Source organism: Oncorhynchus gorbuscha, unplaced genomic scaffold, assembly GCF_021184085.1.
Source record: "Oncorhynchus gorbuscha isolate QuinsamMale2020 ecotype Even-year unplaced genomic scaffold, OgorEven_v1.0 Un_scaffold_4:::fragment_6:::debris, whole genome shotgun sequence".
Lineage (NCBI taxonomy): Eukaryota > Metazoa > Chordata > Actinopteri > Salmoniformes > Salmonidae > Oncorhynchus > Oncorhynchus gorbuscha.
In genome coordinates this window covers 112,709-136,772 of record NW_025745249.1, presented here as the reverse complement: position 1 = coordinate 136,772, position 24,064 = coordinate 112,709, and the positions used below count along the sequence as shown (strand labels likewise).

Here is a 24,064-nt window from a genome sequence, read left to right as displayed (position 1 = left end):
CATTATGGGGTATTGTGTGTAGGTCATCAGCTGCAGTACCCCTTGAAAATCAGAATAATAAAAAATATTAATAAAACAAATATATATACACAATTATAATAATGTTATAATGTTATAATAATGTTTTCACAAAAGTAGTGCTCTGGGCCATCACTCAGAGCACTAAAAAAATCATTCTCAGCTCTGCCAAAAAAGGTATTATGGTGCACTCTAATCACTCTAATCAGATGCACTTTTAGTTTCCAAATCCAGACTTTACACCCCCAGCAGTGATGCTGCTAATTTTGCGGCCATATTTCCTATCGAACAATCAGTGCCTTCATAAAGTATTGACACCCTTTGACTTTTTTCACATTTTGTTGTGTTACAGCCTGAATTTAAAATGGATTACATTGTGATCACTGTCCTACACACAACACCCCATTATGTAAAACTGGAATTATGTTTATTCTTTACATATTAATTAAAAATTAAAAGCTGAAATGTCATCAGTCAATAAGTATTCCATCCCTTTGTTATGGCAAGCCGAAATAAGTTCAGGAGTAAAAATGTGCTTAACAAGTGACATATTGCATGGATTCATTCTCTGTGCAATAAAAGTGCTTAACATGATTTTTGAATGACTACCTCATCTCTGTAACCCACACATACAATTATCTGTAAGGTCCCCCAGTCGGGCAGTGAATTTCAAACACAGATTCAACCACAAAGTCCAGGGAGGTTTTCCAATACCTCGCAAAGAAGGCCACCTACTGATGCAGACATTGAATATCCCTTTGAGCATGGTGAAGTTATTAATTACACTTTGGATGGTGTATCAATAAACCCAGTCACTACAAATATCATTTATGTAGTTCTGTCCATGACTTGTTCTTTAACATCTATTAATGTTCTATATTATGTCATGTTTCATGTTTTGTGTGAACCCCAGGAAGAGTAGTTGCTGCTTTCACAACATCTAATGGAGATCCTAATAAAATACCAATACCGTTCTTCCTAACACAGTTGCCGGAGAAGAAGGAAACCGCTCACAGATTTCACCAAGAGGCCAATGATGACTTTTAAACAGTTACAGAGTTGAATGGCTGTGATAGAAGAAAACTGAGGATGGGTCAACATTGTAGTTACTCCACAATACTAAACTAATCGACAGGGTAAAAAGAAGGAAGCCTATACAGAATAAATATATTCGAAAACATGCATCTTGTTTGCAACAAGGTCCTTTAGTATTTCTGAAATAAAATGTGGCAAAGCAATTATGTTTCGGGCAAATCCAATACAACACATTACTGAGTACCACTCTTCATATTTTTAAAGCATAGGGGTGGCTGCATGGTCTTATGGGTAGGCTTGTAATCGTTAAGGACTAAGGAGTTTTTCAGGATAAAAAAGAAAACTGAATGTAATTAAGCACAGGCAAAAACACAGAGGAAAATCTGGTTCAGTCTGTTTTCCAGCCTTTCCAACCTGCTCTTAAGGAACCACAAAGTGTGCAAGCCTTTGTTTAATCCCAGTTCTACCAAACATTTTTCTACTTATAAACTTATTAGTAGAATCTGATACAAAAGACAAGTACAAAAGCACAAAAAAATGATTGGATTTAAGTTGTAAGTCGCTTTGGATAAAAGCGTCTGCTAAATGGCATATATTATTATTATATTAAGTTGATGGGCCACTCTATAAGGGCCACCAAATGAGCAGCAAGACTCCTCTGGGAGTTAACTCTGGATTTGGAAACTATAAGTGTTCATGAGTAGATTGTTACTGTGACACAATTGACAGATACGTTTGTGTGGTGCAATGAATGATAGGAGTACACACACAAAAAACATTGTTGACCATTTAGGCTTGAACAAATAAATTACATATCTTATAGAAATACTTTATATTTTTCTTTGTATGATAACTAGTATATAATATATCGATAGTTGTGCACATTTTCCATCATTTTCGTTCTTATCATGAATTGACAAATTATACAGGGCGGGACATTTATTGCGAAGAATTAAAGCGATCCGTGACCCGGACGTACTTAGTTATTCTTGCCTGCTTCACAGCGGTGCGAGAACCAAAGCAGAGGAAAGAAAGCTTTTCTATAGCTAATTGAAATACACGTTATCTGCTGTTGTTTCAGGTATGACAATATTCCGATATTTGAATATCTGCTTTTTTGTTTGACATCTGTCAAAAGAGTGAAGTTTTGCCCCGTAACTGACAAAGTACAGCGGGCTTAACAACTTACCTGGATCATGTGCAGTCCATCTGCTAGCCTAAAGTTAACTAGCTTGCCAGCTAAATACGGCGACTGCTAGCTAGCGAGCTACTTGAGCGGAACCGGTGATTCACTGACGACTAGCGAGCTACATTATCAGCTTGCTTATTGAGTCATTATGCAATTGATTCGAGTTATCGAAAGACAAGTGGCTAGCTAGCTATGTGCCCTTCCTTCAAATAACACATCACTTTATTCGTTTGTTGTGATATAGTTACATTACTTGACAGCTCGTTAATTAGCTAGCCAGGTACTAGCAAGCTAGTTTGCAATCTAACCAGCTATGTGACTAACTAGCATGTTACAAGTGTCCAGGCTACCACCACTTGACGTTGACAGACCCTTTCCTACGCATCATCATAATGACGATGATGATAATAATGTACTTACATTATGCAAAATCAAAGTGTAAGATGGAAGATGTCCATCTGTTGGCAATCTGTCTATGCTGCCTTATTTCAGTCAAACAGTAAACATCCGCATTGATTCAGGACTCTGTACTGTAACACATGTGTTCTTCTGCCTTATTTCAGTCAAACAGTAAACATCCGCATTGATTCAGGACTCTGTACTGTAACACATGTGCTCTTCTGCCTTATTTCAGTCAAACAGTAAACATCGCATTCAATCAGGACTCTACTGTGACACGTGCTCTACATTTTGAAAAATGTAGGAGCACACAACGATATCTAGGAGCAGAATGAAAAATATTTGAGGTATTACACCAGCAATCAGCAGTTGAAACAATAAGAAAGAATGGTCCCCGCCACAGTTTCCATCAAAGGTTGAGGGATGGGCCTGGAGAAATATAACCACACTCAAATGTATAGACAGAGCTATGGCTGCAAGCACAGACTAGATATCAGCCTTCTAGTTTTAACCATGTTTTGAGGCTATACAGAGGTTGTTTACATTTACTCTGTTTACAGACATTGGAAAAACAAGCTATATTTTGGCTTCAGATGGGGTAAGACAGTTGAACTAAGCTCATGGGGCATTATGTTATACTTTTCAAGAATCAATGGGTTTATATAATACATTTTATATGTTAAAATCCAGGGTTTAGGAGCACACTTTATTTTAAACAAAACATTTTTAAGATTGAGATACAGCCTATATGATTCCTAGCTGCTTTTGAAGCTCATCTCCTAAAGAAGTTCTCCCTTTTCCTTTCTTTCCGTGCCACCACGTTTGCATGCTACTGAGGCTGTGGGCAGAGGGACAGCAAAGAATTCAATACAACACTTATTACCTGGGTTTTTTTTTTTTCTTGGGGCACTGGTGCTACCAAAATTCCAGGTAGCACAGCAAAATATTTGGCATCTTATGCCCCCAAAAATGGTAGCACTGTGGAGCCCTGTCAATAAGCTAACCAGTCAGTCTGTGGTTCACAAATGAACATTGGGTTTCTGTTATTCCTCTGGCTTGAATGAAAATGCATACCGTCTGGGTTTAGCCTCGAGGTACCAGTCTGTTTGAGTTATCGTTCCACTCCTTGGCACTACTTGACACAGAGTAGCATATAAGGAGTGGATCGTTAGCAAACAGGTTCGTGATTTCAGAGTCTGACACACTTGAAACAACTTCTATAGATTTGTTTGAACTCACCTAGTCCAGTGTTCCATACCACAGTGTACCTCTCTGTCCAGGCTGGTGCCAGCACCTGTTGATGGAGTCTATGGTCCAGTGAGATGACTGACCAGGGTAACAACAACCAAAACATCTCCCGCAACCCCTTCGCTGCCCTTTTCAGCTCCCTCGCCGACGCCAAGCAGTTTGCATCGGGCCAGAAACCACCTTTGCACCATGGCGAACCACCATGTGAGTTACCCTCCCAAGGAGGAGTTACAGGGCACGCAGGATTTTGCTCCAGCCTAGCTCTAGCACACATGACCTGAATAATCGGCTGCATGGCAGGACCTTGATTAGCTGAATTGGTGGTGTTTTAGTGCTGGGTTGGAACGAAGGCCTGCAAACCATGTGGCCACTCCTGCTCTAATGGTTCACTGTGCTACTTGTATAGGCTATAGCCTGTCTGTATAACTTAAACATCACTGATATGGTGCAGCACGCTCACTGGCTTGACGTTCGACAATGACCTCATACGGTTTCTTATATTTGCTGGCTTATCTTGTATTGCAGCGGAGGACTCGGAGGGAAGTCAGTCCGAGTCGGAGAACTCAGACAGCATCGAGGACAATGACGACTCGGTGGCCGAGATCAGCCGCTCCTTCCTGTCGCGGCAGGAGCTGTGCGAACAGCTCAACATCAACCACATGATCCAGAGGATCTTCCTCATCACCTTGGACAACAGTGAGTGCAGGAAGTTAGATTGGAGCGTATTAGCGCGTTTACACCGCGTTTCTTCATTTAGGACACCTTTTCCATTGGAGTGGCAGCGTGATGCCACTTGTCCCTTCTAGTTTACTGAATCTTGTTGTCATGTAAACAACACTTAATGTTGCCTGGCTGGGTCTATATGATGTACTGTAGTGGTATGAACTAAAGCAAATCAGTCTGTTTCCCAGGCAACCCTTTGTTTGCCCATACACAAGCGATGGCTTGATTAATCACCCATCAACATCCCCTTGTTTTAATAACCAGGCCCCCATTCCGACTGCCTTCTTTATTTCCCTCTGTTTTCTGTTGATTGATCTGAGGTGCTGTATTGGGGGCATGGTCAATGTGTGACTTACATCTGTCTTCAACTCCTTCTTCAACTCATGGGAATTCAGTACAACCATCCTTCCTGGTGGTCTTTTCTTCACGCTGTCACTGTGTGTACTAGATTAGACGGAGAGTGATCGGCTTGGCATCAGCCAACTGGCTGACTCAGAAGCTGTGTCATCAAGGGGGTCTACAGGTCTCAGATTACCGTCCGCCGCCTCCTCTTTCCCGCTCATCATCCCTCACTGACTGGCATGAAGGTGCCCTGATGACGGAGCCCCTGTCTGTCCATTTCTAGTCTAAATCTAATCTAATCTGTTCGTGCTCTTTGGTGCTGCTGTACCGCTGGCCTCTTTTAGGATTCCATTTCAGGGCCATCCAGTAAACAGCAAATGACTCACCCCAGCTCAATACTCATAAACTAGATGCTGGAATGAGTCATGAATGACCCTGTTTGCTCTAAGTGAAAAGTAAAACATGAACTATTGTTTGACTTCAGGTGACCCCAGTCTGAGAGGAGGCAATGGGATTCCTCCACGCTGTGTGTTTCTGGTGGAAATGGCCGCTGAGATGGACGGTCAAGACTGGCTGGACATGGACAACATCGAGCAGGTACAATAGGACTGGACATTGGTAATGGTGGTGGCGAACTGTTCGCTGGTCAGCTCAGTTGACCTCGATGCCATAAGATCCACATGTACAGTACTGTGTCTTCCCATACCGATTTCCTCACTGGCTTGTAAGTGTCAGGGGACTAGGCCTATTAAGTATACAGTGCATTGTCTACTCGTAAGAAGATGGAATAGTGAAAAATGCATAGTGAACAAAGTTCATCGAGACCATGTGTTCCACAAGGAGCAGAGATCAGTAAGTAAGTACATGAAGTTCATAGTACAGAATGTTGGCTAAGTTTAAAAAAAAATATTTTTATTTTTTATATCAGGGACTCTTCAACAGATTATTGATGCTGGAGCCAGGAAACCACCTCATCTACATGACCTCGTGTAATGCTGTGAATCTCTCTGCCGACCGAGACGCTGGGGACAAGTGCGCCATACCGTTCCTCTACGCCTGCTACCAGAGAGCCAAGGAAGAGGTGGGGGTCACATACCACAGCACTCATTCTCATTCCTAATTTCTTTCTCCACGAATTCCCAGCCATAATTCAGTCAGGAGAAGTGTGCTGTGTAGGACAATTTTAAAAGGCAAACACGGACTGTACAAAACATTAGGAACACCTGCTCTTTCTGTGACTTGCCAGGTGAATCCAGGTGAAATATGTGATCCCTTATTGATGCCACTTGTTAAATCCACTTCAATCAGTGTAGATGAAGGGGAGACAGGTTAAAGAAAGGTTTTTAAGCCTTGAGACAATTGATTGTGTATGCGTGTCATTCAGAGGGTGAATGGTAGTAGGTGCCAGGCGCACCGGTTGTGTGTTAAGAACTGCAACGCTGCTGGGGTTTTCCATGTGTATCAAGAATGCTCCGTCACCCAAAGGACATCAAACTAACTTGACACAACTATGGGACGCATTGGAGTCAACATGGACCAGCATCCCTGTGGAACGCTTTCAACACCTTGTAGAGTCCATGCCCCGACAAATTAAGGCTGTTCTGAGGGCAAAGGGGGGGGGGTGCAACTCAATATGAGGAAAGTGTTCCTAATGTTTTGTACACTATGTCTAAACTGCTGCATGGGAAAATGTAAAGCGAAATAGTGTGACATGGTAAATAGTCTTACTGAACATAATGAATGACCTGTCTAAAGGTTAAATCTGCTGTTTATTTCTAGATCATTTCGATCTGCATAAAGGCTAAATAATGCATGTTTAGTTTGTTCTCCATTGCTGACAATGATGTGACAAATTCTTAACCTCCCTGCTCCCTCCTGACATTACACACCCTCAGGTCACCAAGGTACCGGAGAAGCTGCTGTCGTACGCGGTGCGCTGTAAGAACCTGGCGGTGTCCAACACGCGCACGGTCCTGCTCACCCCCGAGATCTACATCAGCCAGAATGTGTACGAGCAGCTACTGGATTTGCTGCTAGAGGGAGTCGGCGGAGCCCGTGAGTCCATTCAATTATTAAAGCCCCACCCCTGACTGTCTGAGGATTCCGGTTCTGTTCCATCTCAGTAGCCAAAGAAAGTGGTGTTTGCTGCTCAGGTATCAACTGTTGAGGCCTCCCAAGACAGGATGTGCTGTAACTTAGTCTAGTCTGCACCTGCTGATGAATGAACTGGTTTAGACTGGTTTGAACTTGTCTATCTGTATTTATTAGTGCATAATAGCCTCACTTTGCAGTGTGTTGTCATATAAGGTCCTGATGATGTTGTGTGTGGTTTGTGTCCAGAAAAGGGTGGGAAAGATGCCTGTACAATACAGAGAATATACTTTACTGAACTGTGTAGGCTATATATACACAGGTGATTTTTTTCTGCTATATACCTAAGCCCTTTTTTGAGCCAGGAAAAATCCTGTACATGTTTGGTTCTGTAAAGTACAGCATCTTTTCTGCACTATACAGGGCTCTATACCTAATCCCCTTTTTGAGCCAAGAAAAACCCTGACATTAAGTGTGCTTTCTGTTGTGCGTCGCAGAGCAGGACGAGGTGGTGGAGTTCGTGGAGGAGGTGATCGCTGGCCTGTTGGCTGACCAGGAGGTGCGCACCTTCAGCGAGGTGATCGGGCCCGTGCTCGATATCTTCCAAGGCCGTGTGAAAGACTTGGATCTCTGCCAGCTGCTGCTTTTCTCCTACCTGGACCTGCTCCTCTACTTCAGCCGCCAAAAAGACATCGCTACGGTCAGGGGCCGTAATGCATCGTCATCACTCCTCTGGACTGTTTTCTACAACCATGATTATTACTTGATTATATTCTATACTATTCATAACAAGATTTATTATTATTTGTACAACAACTGCATTCATATGTCTACGATGGACAGCTTTGATCTCAAAAGTAGTTTACTCTTTGCTAACATAATATACTTCAAATTGTCTTCCTCCAGGTATTGGTGGAGCACATCCAACCCAAAGATCCCAACAATGGGCTTCAGTATCAGAAGACCCTCCTTGGCACTGTGTTGAGTATCTCTTGTCTGCTGAAGACCCCTGGGGTGGTGGAGGGTCATAGCTTCTTCCTCAACCCCTCACGCTCCAGTCCACAAGAAATGAAGGTGCAGGAGTCCAACATACACCAGGTAAGGGCACTAGAGTCTTTGGTCAAAAGTAGTGCACTATATATAGGGAATTGAATGTTATTTGGGACGGACCCCTAACCTTATCGTCTTCTTCTGTGTCTCCAAAACCCCACTTAGGCCTACATCTAGCTTACTGCCAATGGTCAGAAACTAGCTTAGTCTAAGCTACACAATGTGTAGAATAGCAGGACATTTGCTTTAAAACTGCAAAAACAATTATTCACCTTATAGCAAAATGTGTAGAATTGCAGGATATTATAAAATGTTCTCTCTACCCCATGGCAGAATTTCTAGAATTGCATGTAAATTAGTTTTAAAACAGCAACATTTTCTCTACACCGCATGCCAAAATGTAAAGAATTGCTGAAGATTTTACTTTAACAATGCATAATAATTATGCAATTATCCACTGCCAAGAAGGCAGGCACTAAAATGTTTTGTTCCACCCCAAAAGGCTAGAGGCACTAATGCCTGATTAGTTTCCCTGAGGTTTTCCTGAACTTTCCAATACCGTCACCATATTTAAAGCTGCAATATGTAACTTTTTGGGGTAGCCAACAAAATTCACATGGAATGATATGTCATTCTCGTAGATATGATATGAATAGATATGTCATTCTCGTTGAAAGCGAGTCTAAGAAGCAGTAGATTTGTTCTATGTGCTCTATTTCTATGCGTCCAGTCTTAAATTTCATTTTTTTGTGTCTTTTGGTTTTGTACACCAGCTGAAAATACAGTATTTTTGGTTATGGAAAATATATTCCGCAGCGGTGTAGATGGTACAATGATTCTCTACACTAACTTGCTTGTTTTGTCACATAAACTGAAATTAGGCGAACTGGTGGAGGGATTTCTGCATAGTGCATCTTTAAGTCGTTTGAAACACATTCAAGTTATTAATCTTATGAACATAGCCCACCAAGCCCAAAAGTTTGAGCACCCCTGTTTTAAATATCGCTTCAATAGGTTTCAGACAATAACAGGTATCATAGCATTCAGGGGTATTTTTTCAAATCTGAATTAAACAAGAACTGTCGTGCCGAAATGATCCACTGACAACATAACATGGGGCTTTGTCCAGAGAGTTCACCACAAGATCTATATAAACACACCAGTAGAACAACAAGTGTAGGTTACAGTGTTGTTAAGTGATCACCTCCCGTGCCAGAGTATGTGAGTGGAGCGGAGCGAGGAGCGGAGTGTGCCTAATTTCACTGGAGAACGGCGCGAGATTCCCAAAGGCTGGAGCATCGGCCGTCTTACCCACTCCAATTTCGTTCCAGTAGAGAGAGCTTCAGTAGCACTCACTTCACGAGCTCGGGGCATACCCGACCCAGCATGCATTTGTAGTCTTATTGGGTGCTGCTATAGCCCCTTGCTTAAGCTACTGTCATGGAGTTTGCTAAATATTTTCATAAAGGAACTGATAAAACACACAGGTGCTAAATCAAGGTGACTTACAAAGATGAGGACGGAGAGCAAGAGAGGGAGTGCAGTAATGTAGTGTCCACAACTAAAGAATCATGATGGTGTACTTACTACGTGCACATGCTAAAATAAAGGAACGAGGTGGGTAGGTAACTGAGTGTGTCATTGTAGCGAAGTATTTATAACGTAAAAATCTGATCTCTGAAATGTTCTTCTTTTTTGTTCTATTATCTATGCAATAGGCCATAATTTATTTTGGTCCAATAGGCCGAGCATATTCCTACTTTCAAGGAGCTTTGCATTTTTATTGGGTTATTTTGCTTAACAACCTTTAGGCCTACCTTTTTAAGGCTGTCCCTGACAGATCTTGATCGACCGAAAGTCGTCTGTTCTTTCGACCAGTTAATTGAGCACATCCTATGTGTTTTAATCAAATCAAATATGTGCATTGAGCTTGTCTGATGCTTTAAGCTTACAGTTTGATGCCTCGAGGGCGCCAGAGATAACTTAACCTGACCCAACTATTCTCCTCCCGCTCCTGCTGGCTTTGCCAGTAATAGGCTACACAAGGAGTCGGCAACCTTTCTCATGTGGAATGCCAATTTATCTTACCATTTCTACCAATCTGCGTGCCAGGTATGGTTTTCATATGCAAATGTTCATGAAACAGTTGAATGTAATTTACAACGTCTTCATATCTCAAATTCATTGTCATGTGGGTAATCAAAATGATCTCAATCTAAATGAAAATGATGCAAACCTAAAAAGTAACTTCTATAGCCATTGCAATCTATGTAAAAAAAAATAACCTACATAAATCCAACAGCCTGCAGGTAGAAAATATCCAGATTAAAAATGAAATATCCTATAAATCACATTGGCTACACATGGCCTGTCTGCAAGGAACCTGAACATTAGGTCCGGCTTAGACTGTGCTAGCGAATACACAGCTGTAGGCTATTTGCACAAGGGATAAGAAGCAATGCTTGACTTGGGCAGGAGCTCACTGGAGCTGAGTACCGGCACCTCAAACCCTGTTAGTCTTACAGAATATTAGCTTCAAAGTATTGTGGAGCTCCTGCACCTAAATTTAAACAGTACACGCACCCAAAATGAGTACCGGAACCGATTTCAGTCCAAGTCGAGCACTGATAAGAAGCCTATTTTATGACGGTTCCAATGGATCAGAGCATTCGATTTTCCTTTTCATGCTTAGTGGTCATTGAAAGGGAGAGAGCAGGAAAGATTTTTCAAATACATTGAGGAACTATTAGAACTCTCGAATGTAAAAACAGACTTTGTGGGAACGCCGTTTGAGGTGAAGAAAACATTACTTTGAGAAGCTCCACAGGTCGTTAGTGGTGGTGCGTTAAGCCAATCAGAAATACTATCAGATCCCCAAATGTGCACATTTATATGCTTACATTTGCGTGCAGGCCAGGGAGCCTCGTAAATGGAATGAAATAAACCAAAACTTGTTTCTCACAAGTGTAGCATAGGTTGTGCACTCTGCAAACAATGTGTCCACTCCTACAATAAGAACAGGAAGACTAGAATAATATTGAATGCATTAAAAGAAATGACTAACCAAAGTAACACATTGTAGATTAGAAATTATAGGAATTAACGGTAAATGTACAACTGGTGATACAGTGGGGAGAACAAGTATTTGATACACTGCCGATTTTGCAGGTTTTCCTACTTACAAAGCATGTAGAGGTCTAATTGTTATCGTAGGTACACTTCAACTGTGAGAGACAGAATCTACATACAGACACCGGTTAGTCAGGCTGATTGAAGTAGTAAGTACATGTAGATATCGTTAAAGTGACTATGCATATATGATAAACAGAGAGTAGCAGCAGCGTGAAAGAGGGTTTGGGGGGACACACAATGCAAATAGTCCGGGTAGCCATTTGATTACCTGTTCAGGAGTCTTGTGGCTTGGGGGTGAAAACTGTTGAGAAGCCTTTTTGTTCTAGACTTGGCACTCCGGTACCGCTTGCCATGCAGTAGTGGAGAGAACAGTCTATGACTGGGGTGGCTGGGGTCTTTGACAATTTTTAGGGCCTTCTTCTGACACCGCCTGGTGTAGAGGTCCTGGATGGCATGCAGCTTAGCCCCAGTGATGTAATGGACCGTACGCACTACCCTCTGTAGTGCCTTGCGGGCAGAGGCCGAGCAATTGCCGTACCAGGCAGTGATGCAACCAGTCAGGATGTTCTCGATGTTGCAGCTATAGAAACTTTTGAGGATCTCGGGACCCATGCCAAATCATTTTAGTTTCCTGAGGGGGAATAGGCTTTGTCGTGCACTCTTCACGACTGTCTTGGTGTGCTTAGACCATGTTACGTTGTTGGTGATGTGGACACCAAGGAACTTGAAGTTCTCAACCTGCTCCACTACAGCCCCTACGATGAGAATGGGGGCATGCTCGGTCCTCCTTTTCCTGTAGTCCACAATCATCTCCTTAGTCTTGGTTACGTTGCGGGATAGGTTGTTGTTCTGGCACCACCCAGCCAGGTCTCTGACCTCCCACCCTATAGGATGTCTCGTCGTTGTCGGTGATCAGGCCTACCACTGTTGTATCGTCTGCAAACTTAATGATGGTGTTAGACTCGTGCCTGGCCATGCAGTCGTGGGTGAACAGAGAGTACAAGAGGGCCTGGGGAGCTCCAGTGTTGAGGATCAGCGTGGCATATGTGTTGCTATCTACCCTCAACACCTGGAGGCGGCCCGTCAGGAAGTCCAGGACCCAGTTGCAGAGGGAGGGGTTTAGTCCCAGGATCCTTAGCTTAGTGATGAGCTTTGAGGGTACTATGGTGTTGAACGCTGAGCTGTTGTCAATTAATAGCATTCTCACATAAGTTTTCCTTTTGTCCAGGTGGGAAAGGGCAGTGTGGAGTGCAATAGAGATTGCATCATCTGTGGATCTGTTTGGGTGGTATTTCAAAATGTCAGTGAAGACACCTGCCAGTTGGTAACCAAAAAAGTTCTAAAAAGTTCTAAATAAATCAGACAGTGTCACCAGCAATGCACCATCACACCACCACCTCCATGCTTCACGGGGTGAACCACACATACAGAGATAATCTGTTCACTTACTCTGCGTCTCACAAAGACATGGTTGTTGCAACCAAACATCTCGAATTTGGACTCATCGGACCAAAGCACAGATTTCCAACGGTCTGATGTCCATTGCTCGTGTTTCTTTGCCCAAGCTAGTTTCTTCTTTATTATTGGTGTCCTTTTTAATAGTGGTTTCTTTACAGCACCTCGACCATGAAGGCCTGATTCACGCAGTCTCCTCTGAACAGTTGATGTTGATGTGTCTGTTACTTGAACTCCGTGAAGCATTTATTTGGGCTGCAATTTCTGAGGCTATTAACTCTAATGAACTTTTACTCTGCCGCAGAGGTAACTGAGTCTTCCTTTCCTGTGGCGGTCCTCATGAGACAGTTTTATTATAGCGCTTGATGGTTTTTGCGACTGCACAATTTTCCAGATTGACTGACCTTCATGTCTTCAAGTAATAATGGACTGTCCTTTCTCTTTGCTTATTTGAGCTGTTCTTGCCATAATATGGACTTGGTCTTTTACCAAATAGGACCATCTTCTGTATTACCCCCCCATTCCTTGTCACAACACAACTGATTGGCTGAAACGCGTTAAGAAGGAAAGAAATTCCACAAATGAACTTTTTAACAAGGCACACCTAGAAAATAGTCCAAATAAAGAGAAACCCTTGAATGAGTAGGTGTGTACAAACTTTTGACTGGCACTGTGTGTATAGAAGGCATTTTTTGTTGTTTAATTTTTATTTAATTATAAGTAAGTCACAGCCTATATATGCAATTTATAGACTTATGGTTTAATACAACAAAATGTTTTTTAAATGCTGAGTGCTTTATGTCCCAATCAGCATTTGTGTCGCACTCGCAAGTGCTTCACAATTTATTTATTTGTAGGCTGTAGCCTTGAAATAATATAGGGATTTTAATAAATGTAGCAAATCTGGATCAGCAGTTTTTCTTTCTGTGAGCTCAGAGGCGTTTTTAGCGGAGCGGTTGGAAAAGACTTGGAGTGCCGGCGAGTGACGAGCGGGATTTCAGACCGCTCAACTCCGCTCACATACTCTGCTCCCGTCTACTTATTGACATATCCTGTCCTCCTTTCGTCCCAGTTCATGGGCCAGTTCCATGACAAGCTGCACCAGCTCCTGAAGAACCTGCTGCAGCAGTCGGGTGAGACGCGTCACCTGCTGCTCTCCTGGCTGGGCGGCTGCCTGCAGGCCAACGCCGGGCGCACCAAGATCTGGGCTAACCAGATGCCCGAGATCTTCTTCCAGATGTACGCCTCAGACGCCTTCTTCCTCAACCTGGGCGCCGCGCTGCTCAAGCTGTGCCAGCCCTTCTGCCGGCCGCGCTCGCCCAAGCTGCTCACCTTCAACCCCACCTACTGCGCCCTCAAGGAGCTCAGCGAGGAGGAGCGGCGCAACCGCAACGTGCATGCCAGAGGTCTGTGTGTGTGCACGTTTGTATGTGCCCTCTTGCATATGCGTGCACGTGGGTATGGATCATTGGATGTCCTTTTTACATAGCTGATTCTCTATTTTATGTTAGTGAATATGAACTTGTCCTCATTTTCTCATTGATCATTAGGTCTGGACAAAGAGACGTGTCTCGTCCCACTTCCCCCCCAGCAGTCGGTGGAGTACGCCCAGTCGTACAGCCTCCTCACTGAGAACCTCATCCTCACCCAGATGACCCTTCACCTGGGCTTCCACAGGTAACTAACTGGCAACGTTACAGAGCATTTAGATATAATTAAAATGATAGGCTCGATATGATCGTCTTTCAAGTAGAATAGGGAATCATGTCCGGTCTATTCGGTGCATTTCTATCTGCAAATTTGTAAACATATCGCCTCACTGAATACACCCCAGACCTAGCAATGCTGTATCCATATGATGAACATTAGTATATTACTTGGTTTTGGGTTTGTGCATGAAGACAGTTATATTTACCATGTTAGTACACAATGCATTTGGTGCTGTTTGTCTGACCTAGATTAAGCCTTGTTCCTTGACACACAAAAACCTCTCAGTGGTGGTTCTCCATTTAGCATGGGTTTAAGTCCAGGAGAAGGCTCGATCTGGCCTTTGGACTAGACTTGTGATAACATCTCAGTGTTCTCCTTCATAACAGCTGAGCAATATGTACTGTATCTAACGTTGTGAACTGGACCTTGACAAATTTCAATTGTTCCCTGTGACATATGGTTAAGAAAGTTGTATTGTGTCTTCTTGCTTCTCCCTAGACTCCACGAGCAGATGGTGAAGATGAACCAGTCGCTCCACCGGCTGCAGGGTACGTGGCGGGAGGCCCAGCTCACGGGCGGCCCGGCGGCAGAGCAGCTCCGCGAGCAGTTCGAGCGCCTCATGACGGTCTACCTGTCGACCAAGGCAGCAGCCACCCAGCCGGGCATGCTGCAGTGCTGCCTCAACCTGCAGGCGTCCAGCGCCACACTCCTGGTTCAACTGGGCCTCAGCAACCAGGGGCCCGAGCACGCCCAGCTCTCCTTCCCCCTGCCGCCGCTACACAACAGCCTGCTCTGTCACATGCCAGGTAGCTACCCCTCTCTACCGCTTCGTCATTTTGACTTTTTTTTTTTTTTGCGACTTAGTCAGAGTATTTAACTAAGGTAGGAAAGACAACCAAGTATCACAGTCATTGCAGGTGAAGCTTTCCGTCAACCTGTCTTGTTTACTTACTTCCTTAGACCAATCGCCCCATGAGCAGAAAAGGCCATCAACAACTCCAACTTTCCTTTCAGTGTTGCGCCATCAACCTTGACATCACGTTTTCAGTCATTTCACAGATGCTCTTATGCTGACCTGCAGTCAGTGCGTACAATGGAGGTGCTAAATCAGTGGTTTTCAACCAGGTGTGCCGTAAATGGCTTCCTAATCTTGATCATTGTGTTGGAACACTCACTTATAAACATGACCTGTGGGAGTGGGAGCACCAGTGCCGCTCAGATAATAAATTGAATGGCACATGGTTTTATCTGTATCCGTTGTTTCAAGTCCAGTTCGCTCAGGCTGTTACATTTGTATCTTTTTGAGGGTCCGGCATCACGAGCAAAGTCATTTTGTATCATTTAACCTCGCCTGTGAGAACCATTACCACAGGCAAGTCTTAGCTGTACCACAGCCTCTGCCATAGAAACAAACGGAACATGGCTTTGTGGCTGTGGTTGCACCTTTACAATGCAGAAAACCGCTCGTCTCGAGCTCAAACCTTTCAAAACTTAAGAACTACAGTATTTTAAGAGTCCCCCCTCCCGTGCAGATTGCGGGACCCTCTTAAAGGGGTACACACAAATGAGTCATCATGAGTAGGGTACTATAAAAAAAACAGTTCAAATAATCCCCATTTAATCTATAAAAGAATGTTTGTCCCGGAAAATAGATGATTAAGGATCAGATAAGATGGGGGTCGTTACCACTAAATTAATTAATAGGGCCATTTTAGTTGTGGCACAGAATTGTTTTATGCCATCAAAATGTGCCACGGTTCATTAAAGGTTGGGAACCACTGTGCTAAATAACAGCAAAAATAATAATTTGCCCAATGACAGGGCTATAGAAGAGTTGTGAGAGAATAACACAAGTAGAGAGCAGAGGAGGCTGGCGGGAGTAACTATAGGAGGACGGGCTCATTGTTATTGCTGGAATGGAATTAATGGAAACACCAAACACACGGAAACAACGTGTTTGACTCCATTCCAGCCATTTGAAAAAGAGCCCGTCCTCATGTAGCCCCTCCCACCAGCCGCCTCTGGGAGAGAGTTTATTACGACTACTAAGAGGGGTTGGTTATCAAAAGGATTCTTGTACGTCTGCAGAGTTCTTTGCGGAGAACTTGGGAGATTTCTTTGTCTTCCTCCGCCGCTTCGCCGACGAGGTCCTGGAGTCTTCTGCCGACAGCTTGGAGCAGGTCCTCAACTTCATCACTGTGTTCATGGGAAACGTGGAGAGGTAGGGGCAAGAGAGGGGGAGGCATTGAGTTCACCCGTGCGCACACACAGTACCAGGCCAAATGTTTGTGCATAATATTCATGTATCCTGGTACATACGCTACTTTTCAAAACTTTGGGGTCATTTATACATTTCCTTGTTTTTTTGTTGAAAGAAAAGCTCATTTTTGGTCCGTTTAAAATAACATCAAATTGATCAGAAATATAGTGTAGACATTGTTAATGTGGTAAATGATTATTGTAGATGGAAACGGCAGATTTTTTTTTTTAATGGAATATCTACATAGGCGTACACAGGCCCATTATCTGCAACCATCACTCCTGTGTTCCAATGGCACGTTGTATTAGCTAATCCAAGTTTATAATTTTAAAAGGCTGACTGATCATTAGAATATCTATTTGCAATTATGTTAGCACAGCTGAAAACTGTTGTTCTGATTAAAGAAGCAATAAAACTGTCCATCTTTAGACTAGTTGAGTGTCTGGAGCATCAGCATTTGTGGGTTCGATTACAGGCTCAAAATGGCCAGAAACAAGTAACTTTTTTCTGGAACTCGTCAGTCTGTTCTTGTTCTGAGAAATGAAGGCTATTCCATGCACGAAATTGCTAAGAAACTGAAGAACTCGTACAACACTGTGTACTACTCCTTTCACAGAACAGCGCAAACTGGCTCTAACCGGAATAGAAAGAGTGGGTGGCCCCGGTGCACAACTGAGCAAGAGGACAAGTACATTAGAGTGTCTAGTTTGAGGAACTTATGCCTCAAGTCCTCAACTGGCAGCTTCATTAAACAGTACCCGCAAAACACCAGTCTAAACGTCAACAGTGAAGTGGCGACTCCGGGATGCTGGCCTTCTAGGCAGCATCCTTCTAGGCATCTAGGCATCTCAGACTGGCCAATAAAAATAAAATGTTAAGATGGGCAAAAGAACAGACCCTGGACAGAGGAAGATTGGAAAAAAGGGTTATTGACAGACAAATCTAAGTTTGAGGTGTACGAATCACAAAGAACAACATTTATGAAATGAAAAGATGCTAGAGCAGTGCTTGACGCCATCTGTCAAGCATGGTGGAGGCTATTTGATGGTCTGGGGTGCTTTGGTGGTGGTAAAGTGGGAGATTTGTACAGGGTAAAGGGGATCTTGAAGGAAAGCTATCACTCCATTTTGCAACGCCATGCCATACCCTGTGGACGGCGCTTAATTGGAGCCAATTTCCACATACAACAGGACAATGACCCAAAGCACAGCTCCAAACTATGCATTAATTATTTAGGGAAGACGCAGCTGGTATTCTGTCTATAATGGAGTGGCCAGCACAGTAACATCTCAACCCTATTGAGCTGTTGTGGGAGCAGCTTGACTGTATAGTACGTAAGAAGCCAATCCAACTTGTGGGAGGTGCTTCAGGAAGCATGGGCTGAAACCTCTTCAGATTACCTCAACAAATTGACAACTAGAATGCCAAAGGTCTGCAAGACTGTAATTGCTGCAAATGGAGGATTCTTTGACGAAAGCAATGTTTGAAGGACAATATTATTATTTCAATAAAAAATTATTATTTCTAACCTTGTCAACATCTTGACTATATTTCCTATTCATTTTGCAAGGACATTTCTAAGTGACCCAAAACATTTGAACGGTAGTAAACAGTCCTCAGGGTATTGTACATCTCAATTGTGGATCGCCATTGGCTGTTATAACAGTCACTCTTCTGGATGTGATATTCCTAAGGGGTAAATGCGTCTACCATTCGGACTCATCGATGTTCCTATTGTGTTACTCTTTACCCATGTACCCAGGATGAAGAACCCTCATTTGCGGGCGAAGCTGGCAGAGGTGCTGGAGGCGGTGATGCCCCACATGGAACCGGCGACGGCTGGCACAGCCCAGCCAATCATGTTCAGCGTCAAAGGGTCTTCTGCTCCTACCACCATGCACCTCACCTGGCTGAGGCACTCATTGCTGTGTTTGTGGACATTGAGTTCACTGGTGGGTTTAGTGTGTGTGTCTTGTGTGCGTTAGAATTAAAACCTTTGTAATGAAGCTCAAGTGCATGCATGTGACTTGTATGTTATTGACTTTTCTCCTCAGGTGACCCTCACCAGTTTGAACAGAAGTTCAACTACAGGAGACCTATGTATCCCATCCTCAAGTTCATGTGGGGGAAGGAGAGCTACAGAGAGAGCATTAAGGCAAGCTTGTTTCCCTTTTTTTCTCACTTATTTAGATGGTACCACATTTAGAATAGTCCTTATTGAAGACTACAGAAAACACATGGCTATTGCTTTTCAGTTCTGCACCATAATGCCCCAAAATTCTTATGTGGAGTGTTGTTCACTTCAGAGTCTTGCTGTTTATGCATCCGAGAACCTCGAGGCCATGAATCCTCCACTCTTCCTGCGGTATCTGAATCTCCTGATGAACGACGCCATCTTCCTACTCGACGAAGCTATACAGGTGAGAAACTGTCTGCGTTTCTTGCTCGTTTTATGAAAAGGGCATTCCTAGCGTTGACTTATGTTGACTTATATCCATCTCAGTAGTGGCTGATGACACTTTTAAATCGGTGGAAGGGCTCACTGTAATGCCTGGAATGGAATCAACGAATGGTACTAAGCACACGGTTTCTATACGTTTATGCCATTCCATTCCGACCATTACTATGAGTCGTCCTCACCTCACCAGCCTCTACAGATCTATCTTTTTATTCATTTTTGGGGGACCTAAAAGACTGTAAAAACATCCGCAAATCAGCTCCAATTGGTTTTCATTTTGGAAATCTGTTCAAGTATTCTCACACACAATAGAGAGTTAATGTATATGTGATCGTGTACAAATGTAAGCAAGGTTTGAAATGATTATGTTTGAATAAAATATGTCTGTTTGGGCTTCTTGCAGTCAATTTGCAGTCTACAAATGATTTATTATTATGACCATCCGCTGAAGACGAAATTGGCCCTCGGCTGAATCTAGTTGTGTATTCCCTGGTTTATCCGAAGATCCTACGTTTGAAACTCTGTCCGATTTTCTCACTACTTCCCTCTGATCTGGTCCTTTTCTGTGGTAGTACCTGAGCAAGATTAAGCTTCTGCAACTGGAGAAGGACCATGGCGAGTGGGAGGGCCTGGCTCCTGATGCCCTCAGGGAGAAGGAGTCCAGTTTGCATATGTTGGGACAGCTGGCACGCTTCCATAACATCATGTCCAACGAGACCATCGGCACACTGGCTTTCCTCACATCGGGTTAGTTGGAGAGGGAGGATGAATGGAAAACAATGAGTGGATAATGTCTTGGACATGTGTCTCGACCTAGAGCTACACAAACTATGGGTGTTTGTGTATTTAAAAAAAAAACATTTTTAGACATCATTGTCCAATTCATTGAGCAGAATTAAGAGTTTAACCTGTTTAAGGTAAATGGCAATACTTTATATTTGATGGCACTGTGTTGTACACTGAGGATACAAAACATTAGGAACACCTTTCTCATATTGAGTTACACCCCCTTTTGCCCTCAGAACAGCCTCAATTCGTCAGGGCATGGACTCTACAAGGTGTCTAACGCGTTCCACAGGGATGCTGGCCCATGTTGACTCCAATTCTTCCCACAGTTGTGTCAAGTTGGTTTATGTCCTTTGGGTGGTGGACCATTCTTGATACACATGGAAAATTGTTGAGCGTGAAAAACCCAGCAGAGTTGCAGTTCTTTTTAATTTATTTATATTTTTTACCCCTTTTTTCTCCCCAATTTCGTGGTTTCCAATTGTCTCATCGCTGCAACTCCCGTACGGACTCGGGAGAGGCGAAGGTCAAGAGCCTTCGTTTTATGAAAAGGACATTACTAGCATTGACTTATGTTATATCCATCTCAGCTGATGACACTTTAAACCGGCGGACGGGCTCATTGTAATGCCTGGAATGGAATCAACGAATGGTATTAAACACATGGTTTCTATACATTTTATGCCATTCCATTCCGACCATTACGATGAGTCGTCCTCACCTCACCAGCCTCTACTACATGTGTCCTCCGAAACACAACCCAACCAAGCTGCACTGTTTCTTGACACAATGTCCATCCAACCCGGAAGCCAGCCGCACCAATGTGTCGGAGGAAACACCGTACACCTGGCAACCCGGTCAGCGTGCACTGCGCCCGGCCTGCCACAGGAGTGGCTAGGTCGCGATGAGACAAGGATTTCCCTGCCTGCCAAACCCTCCCTAACCCAGATGATGCTTGGGCAAATTGTGCGCCGCCCCATGGGCCTTCCGGTCGCGGCCCACTGCGACAGAGCCTGGGCTCGAACCCAGAATCTCAGGTGGCACAGCTAGCACTGCGATGCAGTGCCTTAGCTCACCTGGGAGGCTCAGCGTTGCAGTTCCCGACACTCAAATTGGTGTGCCTTGCACCTACTACCATACCCCTTTCATAGGCATTTAAATATTTTGTCTTGCCCATTCACCCTATGAATGGCACACATTCACAATCCTCGTCTCAAGGGTTAAAAATACTTATTTAACCGATCTCCTCCCCTTCTTCTACACTGATTGAAGTGGATTTAACAAGTGACATCAATAAGGGATCATAGTTTTCACCTGGATTCACCTGGTCGATCTGTCATGGAGCAGGTGTTTTGTACACTCTGTATATATGAATATATTGAAACTCCTACTCGCTTCTCCCTCTCCATGATATCCCAGAGATCAAGTGTATTTTTGTGCACCCTTTCATGGCCGAGAGGATCATCTCCATGCTCAACCACTTCCTGCAGCACCTGGTTGGCCCCAAGATGGGCGCCCTGAAGGTAAAAGACTTCAGCGAGTTTGACTTCAAGCCTCAACAACTGGTCTCCGATATCTGCACCATCTACCTTAACCTGGGGTATGTTTAAAAAAGGCAGTATTTCAAGGCTAATACAAGGCCCAGAAGTTGTTTTGGGTTGAAATTCCCTTGCTTTTCCCATCTGTACTTCTTCAGCCGATCAAATATTTTGAGCGTTTGCCTGGAGTGCCAGGTGGGTGGTGTTTGCATGTTTTGGATGGTTCAATTGTGCCAGGCAAGCATAGCTAAATTAGTTCCACCTTTTTTTTAAAGTACAATTTGAATCCATGTGTGGCATATAAGGTGGCTATTTGGTTTCTAGTGACTCTAACAATGTCTGTTTTCTCTTCGGCAGTGATGAAGAGAATTTCTGTGCCACTGTCCCAAAAGACGGGCGCTCCTACTCTCCCACGCTCTTCTCTCAGACTGTCCGAGTCCTGAAGAAGATCAACAAGCCTGGAGAAGTTATTGTTGGTTTCGGTCTCCTTGCTGACAAAATAAAGGTTAGATCTGTATAAAATCACCTTACACTGTACCACTATGCCCTCTCCATGCCATAACCCTAAATGAATAACTTCTGCCTGTCTTAGTCTCATGCAGACCGACAGCTGCAGGATGAGGAAACGTACGCGGACGCCCCAGACGACTTCCTGGACCCCATTATGTCCACACTGATGCTCGACCCTGTGCTGCTCCCCTCCTCCAATGTCACGGTTGATCGCTCGACCATAGCACGGCATTTACTCAGGTGAGTGATCCCTTAGGAGTAGCATGTCTACGTGCTGCTGGTTTATTCCAGGGACTGCATGCATCAAGCATCTCAGAATAGGAGTGCTGATCTAGGATCAGGTCCCCCCTGTCCGTGTAGTCCTATTCATTGTTATCTAAAAGGCAAAACTGCTCCTAAATCAGCAGTCTTACATTGAGCGGCTTGAAACATACGGCACGAGATCACGTTTTTTGTACGATATTGAGTATCAGTTTTAATTTCCCTACAGTGATCAGACAGACCCGTTCAACCGCAGTCCACTCACAATGGATCAGATCCGGCCCAACGAGGAGCTGAAGCAACAGATCTTACAGTGGCTGGCCCAGCATAAGCAGGAGCGGCTGCAGATGGGCCCTAGTGGCTAGCCCTGGGATCTTCTCAAACAAACTATGATTGTACCATACCTTCCCTCACCTCCTTACCGGCAGTAGTATGCTCCACTATGACTCATCCATGTGTGCTTGTCTTCAAGCTTCGGACTTCAAACCACGTGAGACTTTGGTTTCTCCCTCTCATGCAGCGCACATCACTCAAATACCCTCACTGGTCAATGGAAAATCCCATGTCTCAAAAACTGTCAAGAGAGCTGGTAGTGGTGCAATTGAAAACCGAGTTACACTGCTACATCCATGTGCCCTATGGTGGTTTTAGAATGTTGCCCCCTGCTTCAGAGAATATGCTGTTTACCATTAGTGGTTGCAGTCTGGTCAGAACCACTGGTCTAACTGGACAATAGTCGTTTAGGAATTCCTAAATTAATATCAGCTCTGCCAAATGTTTTTTATATTTTAAAAGTAGGCAAAGTATACTGAACATGGACTTCAGAACAAGAAAATGTCATGTGTCTTATTAATTGCCCTGTGTCTCTATAGTAACCCTAAGGTCAATATGCACTACGAACCTAAACAACATTATCTAACGTTATTTAGCATTTACAATGGAAATAATGTCTTATGCAATCATATAATACCCATGTAATAAAATGTGGGCTAACCAATCTTAATTTAAAGAATCGGTGCCTAAAACCACCAGCTTTGCTTTAATTTCATCGACCAGACATTTTTCAAGTTATTATATTGTCTTTGTTGCATTTATGGTATCAAATGCGCTGTCAACGGATATGTCTTAAATCCTAAAGAAGACATGGTATAGACAATGTAGGAGTTTGTTATTGTCACTTGCTATTGGTTATTTACAAAGCAGTTTGTAACTTGTGCGAGTTGCTCTTGTTTGGAATTTGAGACTTAATGCAAAGTAAAGTGTGATTTGCCGAAGAAATTAGTAGAACACGTGTGAGAGAATGCCCAATTGATAGCATGCATTTGTATATGTTGTATCTACTAACTTGATGATTACCAGAGTGAAATTATAATGCAATATTTTAACTGTCAATGTATTTTGAATGTACAGTATGACTAATAAATAAAGCTTTGTGTTACAGTATCAATCTTTTGCATTACTTCTTCCAGTAGCCTAATAACAGGCAATAACTTTATTTCCAATACTCATGCATTAAGTACTGAAGTTAACATAACATAATGCTAATTGTATGGTGTATTAGGAATTGAACAAAGTTTTTACCAGCCAACACTATCCAATTACGCTGAACAGAAATATAAACACAACATGCAAAGTGTTCGTCCCATGTTTAATGAGCACACATTTGTGTACATCCCTGTTAGTGAGCATTTCTCCTTTTGAATGTTCAATTCTCTGCCTCCAACGTAGTTTTGGAGAATTTGGCAGTATGTCCAACCGGCCTCACAGCCGCAGACCATGTGTAACCGCGCCAGCCCAGGACCTCCACATCCGGCTTCTTCACCTGGGGAAGGGTCTGAGACCAGATACCCGGACAGCTG

The 24,064-nt window shown here is 43.5% G+C and overlaps 1 pseudogene; it reads left to right on the top strand.

Annotated features, from left to right (window-relative positions):
* The first annotated feature begins 2,041 nt into the window (after positions 1-2,041).
* On the top strand, positions 2,042-23,652 carry LOC124018149 (annotated as a pseudogene).
* Positions 23,653-24,064: the final 412 nt, after the last annotated feature.